The following is a 5,105-nucleotide window of genomic DNA, read 5'->3' on the forward strand; positions in this document are numbered from 1 at the left end:
ACAGAATAAAAAGAGGAAGAAGGAAAACAATATGTAGATGTGATAAAACCACAAGATAAGATGGTAGATTCAAGAAATGCCTTTACAGTAATAACTTTGAAAGTTAATGGACTAAATTAATCAATTAAAAGATATTGAACAGCAGAATGGATTAAGAAATATGATCCATCTATATGCTGCTTGCAAGAGACTCATCTTAAACCCAAGAATACAAATAGATTGAAAGTGAAAGGATGGAAGAAGATGTTCCATGCAAGCTGTAACCAAAAGAAAGCAGGAGTAGCTAAGCTAATATCAGACAAAATAGACTTTAAATGTGAAGACATCATAACAGACAAGGAATGATGCTACATATTAAGAAAAGGGACATTTCACCAAGAAGAAATAACAATCATAAATACTTATGCTCCCAATCAAGGAGCTCCAAAGTACATGAGACAAACATTAGCAAACTGAAGGGAGTGATAGATGTTTCAGCTATAATAGTGGGGGACTTCAATACACCAGACAGAAGGAGCAGACAGAGGACCAACAAGGAAATAGAGAATTTAAAGAATTTGATAAATGAATTAGACCTAACAGACATATATGGATTATTCCACCCCAAAACACTAAGATATACATTCTTCTCTAGTGCATATGTAATGTTCTCCAAGATAGATTATATGCAGGAGTAAAAAACAGGTCTCTACAAATTTAAAGAGATTGAAATTATTAAAATCATTTTCTCTGATCACTATAGAGTGAAGCTTGAAATCAATAACTGCCAAAGAATGAGAACTTTCACAAATATATTGAGATTAACTACTGAACTCGTAAACATTCAGTGGATCGAAGAAGAAACTGCAAGAGAAATTAGTAAATATCTCAAGATGAATGAAAACAGGAACACAATATATCAGAACTTATGGGATGTGGCAAAGACAGTGCTGAGATGGAAATTTATTGTCCTAAATGCCTATATTAAAAAAGAAGAAAGAGCAAATATGGAGAACTCAAACTGCTCATCTATAGGTACTAGAGAAAGAACACCAAAACTAATCCAAAAGCAAAGAAGAGAAATAATAAAGATTAAAGCAAAAATAAAAGAATTGGGGAACATAAAAAAACAAGAGAAATAACAAAGATTAAAGCAAAAACAGAAGAATTGGAGAACATAAAAAAAACAAGGAAAAGAATGAATAAAATCAAAATTTAGTTCTTTGAGAAAAATCGTTAAAATTGTTATTCCCTAACTAGGCTCACAAAGGAAAAAAGAGAGAGGGTGCACACAAACAAAATCAGAAATAATAGAGGGGTTGTTACCATGGACACTGAAGAAATTTTAAAAAATCATAAAAAGATACTATGAACACCTATATGCCAACAAACTAGACAACTTAGATGAAATGGACAAAATTCCTGGAAACACACTAACAACCTACACTGGCTGGAAATGAAATATAAGTTCTCAACAAACCAATCACAAGTAAGGAGAATCAATCAGTCATCAGAAATCTTCCTACAAAGAAAAGTCCAGGGCCAGATGGCTTCACAGGGGAATTTTATCAAACATTCCAAAAAGAACAAACACCAATCCTGCTCAAGCTCTTCCAAAAAACTGAGGAAAAAGGGACACTATCTAATTCATTTTGCGAAACTATCATCACTCTAATACCAAAACTGGATAGAGATGCTACAAGAAACGAAAACTACAGGCCAATCTCTCTAATGAATATAGATGCAAGAATTGTAAACAAAAAAACTAGCAAATGAAATCCAATGATACATTAAAAGAATTGTACACATTGACCAAGTTGGGTTTATTCCAGGGTTGCAAGGGTGGGTCAACACAAGAAAATCAATCAATGTAGTATAGCACATTAACAAATCAAATGGAAAAATCACATGATCATAATGATTGATGCTGAAAAAAGCATTTAACAAAATTCAACATCATATACTGATAAAAACGTTTCAAAATGTAGGCTTCTAAGGAAAGTTCTTCAATATTATGAAGGGCACGTATGAAAAACCCATATCCAGCATCATACTTAATGGTGAGAGAGAGAAAACCTTCCACCTAAGATCACAAATGAGACAAGGACACCCTCAGTTACCACTAGTATTTAACTTTGTACTAGAAGCTCTACCTAGAGCAATCAGACAGAAAAAAATGAAATAAAAGACATCTAAATTGGAAAGAAAGAAGTAAAACTTTCATTATGTTCAGATGACATGATACTATACTTGGAAAATCCTGAGAAATCTATGACCAAGCTTCCTGAGCTAATAAACAAATTCAGCAAAATGACAGGATACAAGATAATGCACAAAAATTAGTAATGTTTCTATACACAAGGTATGACCTTACTGAAGAGACTGTCAAGGAAAAAATTCCATTTAAATTAGCAACAAAAGAATCAAGTGTCTAGGAATAAAATTATCCAGGGAGGTAAAGGAACTGTATACAGAAAACAATAAAACATTGCTAAAAGAAATTAAAGAAGATCTAAATAGGTAGAAAGGAAGGTTAAATGTAGTTAAAATGTCAAGTCTACACAAATTGATGTACAGATTCAATGTAATACCAAACAAAATTCCAACAGCCTACTTTGAAGACTTGGAAAAGATAGTTATCAAATTCATTTGGAAGGGAAAGAGACCTCGAATAGCTAAAAAATATCATAAAAAAAGAAGAATGTGGTGGGAAGACTAATACTTCCTCATTGTAAAGGTTATTACAAAGCCACAGGGTTCAAAATAGCATGGTACTGGCACAAAGATAGAAGTATTGACCAGTGGAATGGAATCAAGAGTGCTGAGATAAATCACCAAATCTATGGTCATTTAATGTTCAGCAAGAGTGCAGACAATCAAAACTATAGGCTGAGCCCCCAGTCTTGGGGTTTGTTCATATGAAACTTAACCCTACAAAGGAGAGATCAAGCCTACTTAAAATTAGGCCTAAGAGTCACCCCCAAGAGAACCTCTTTTCTTGCTCAGATGTGACCTCTCTCTCCAACCAACACAACAAGCAAACTCACCACCCTCCCCCTGTCTACGTGGGACATGACTCCCAGGGGTGTGGACCTTCATGGCAACATGGGACAGAAATCCTGGAATAGGCTGAGACTCAGCATCAAGGGATTGAGAAAACTTTCTCAACCAAAAGGGGGAAGAGTGAAATGAGACAAAATAAGTGTCAATGGCTGAGAGATTCCAAACAGAGTCTAGAGGTTATCCTGGAGGTTATTCTTATGCATTAAATAGATATCACCTTGTTTATTAAGTTGTAGTGGAGAGGCTGGAGGGAACTGCCTGAAAATGTGGAGCTGTGTTCCAGTAGCCAGGTTTCTTGAAGATGATTGTATAATGATGTAGCTTTCACAATGTGACTGTGTGATTGTGAAAACCTTGTGTCTGATGCTCCTTTTGTCTACCTTATCAACAGACGAGTAAAACATTTGGAATAAAGATGAATAATAGGGGGAACAGATGTTAAAATAAATTTAGAGTGAAGTGCTGGTGGTCGGTGAGGGGGAGGGGTGGGGGGTATGGTATGTATGAATTTTTTTCTGTTTTCTTTTTATTTCTTTTTTTGAATAGATGCAAATGTTCCAAGAAAATGATCATGATGATGAATATGCAACTATGTGATGATGTTGTGAATTACTGATTATATATGTAGAATGGAATGATCAAAAACTATGAATGTTTGCATTTGATTGGTGTTTTTTGGTATTTAAAAACACTTTTTTTTAATTAATAAAAAAAAAAATATTCACCAAGGCCCCCAAATCCACTGAACTGGGACAAAAGAGTCTTTTCAATAAATGGGCATGGAAGAACTGTGTATCACTAGCCAAAAGAATAAAAGAGGATCTCCAGATTTGCTCTCAGGCATATCCCCACAAGATAGCGGTGGCCGGAGAGGCCCATCTAAAGCTGGCTATGTTGAGCTTACTACTGCAGACCTGGTGCCTGTCAACCTGGGAGCTGTCTGCCACTGCCTGGCTCTATCACAGAAGGTTGTTGATCAATATGAAAATCCTAGAAATGTGGAGTCCATTGACAAGACATCTAAAAATGTTGGGACTGGATTAGCGGGTGCTCCAGCTTGTGGTGATGTAATGAAATCACAGATTCAAGTGCATGAAAAGGGAAAGATTGCAGATGCTAGGTTTAAAACATTTTGAATGCTGAATGGGTGAAAGGGAAATGGTTGAAGAAGAGTTGACTATCAAAAACACAAATATCACCAAGGAATTCTGCCTTCTGTGAAACTGCACTGCTGCATGCCGGCTGAAGATGCAATCAAGGCCCCTGGCTGATTATAAACTGAAACAAGAACCCAAGAAAGGAGGGACAGAGAAGCAATGAGCCCTAGACAAAGCCTCCAGCAAGTCACATCAGTTGTTTCACCACCTAAGATGTCCAGGAGCCCCTCGTACCATAATAAAGGAGCTGTGAGATATGCACAATATTTGCTGTTCACATTATGGCAATAGCACAAGTAAAATAAACTTAATTTTTCTGAATCCTGTGGCTTCTTTCTGAAACTTTTATTGTATTAACCCAGTTAATGTATACTTTGGATTGGATGTATGGCCTCAAAACTGAAATCAATAATGAAGTCTCAAGTCCTTGGTAGCCTTTGAAGTACACAAATAACTTATTTTACCTATCAGTTTGGGGGAAGATTTCCAATAGATTAGCTTAGTATGATTACTTTAATAGAATGAATTATTGTACATAGAATGGATCTGCATATATACTATAATAATAAAAGAATATGACAAAAGAAAAGAATGAAAGAGGACGCTTACATTAAACCCCATACAAAAATTAACTCAAGGTGGATCAAAGACCTAAAAATAACAGCCAATACCATAAAATCCCTAGAAGAAAATATAAGAAAACATCTTCAAGATCTAGTAATAGGAGGTAGCTTCCTAAACTTTACATCCAAAGCACAAGCAATGAAAGAAAAGAAAAGATAAATGGGAACTCCTAAAAATCAAAGGTTTATGTGTCTCAAAGAACTTTGTCAAAAAGTTGAAAAAGCAGCCAACTCAGTGGGAGAAAATACTTGGAAATCACTTATCAGATAAAGGTTTGAAATC

The 5,105-nt window shown here is 35.3% G+C and overlaps 1 pseudogene; it reads left to right on the forward strand.

Moving 5' to 3' along the window:
• The first annotated feature begins 3,933 nt into the window (after positions 1–3,933).
• On the forward strand, positions 3,934–4,362 carry LOC143656952 (iron-sulfur cluster assembly enzyme ISCU pseudogene; annotated as a pseudogene).
• The last annotated feature ends 743 nt before the right edge of the window (positions 4,363–5,105 follow it).

This window comes from Tamandua tetradactyla, chromosome 2 (genome assembly GCF_023851605.1).
Source record: "Tamandua tetradactyla isolate mTamTet1 chromosome 2, mTamTet1.pri, whole genome shotgun sequence".
Taxonomy (NCBI): Eukaryota; Metazoa; Chordata; class Mammalia; order Pilosa; family Myrmecophagidae; genus Tamandua; species Tamandua tetradactyla.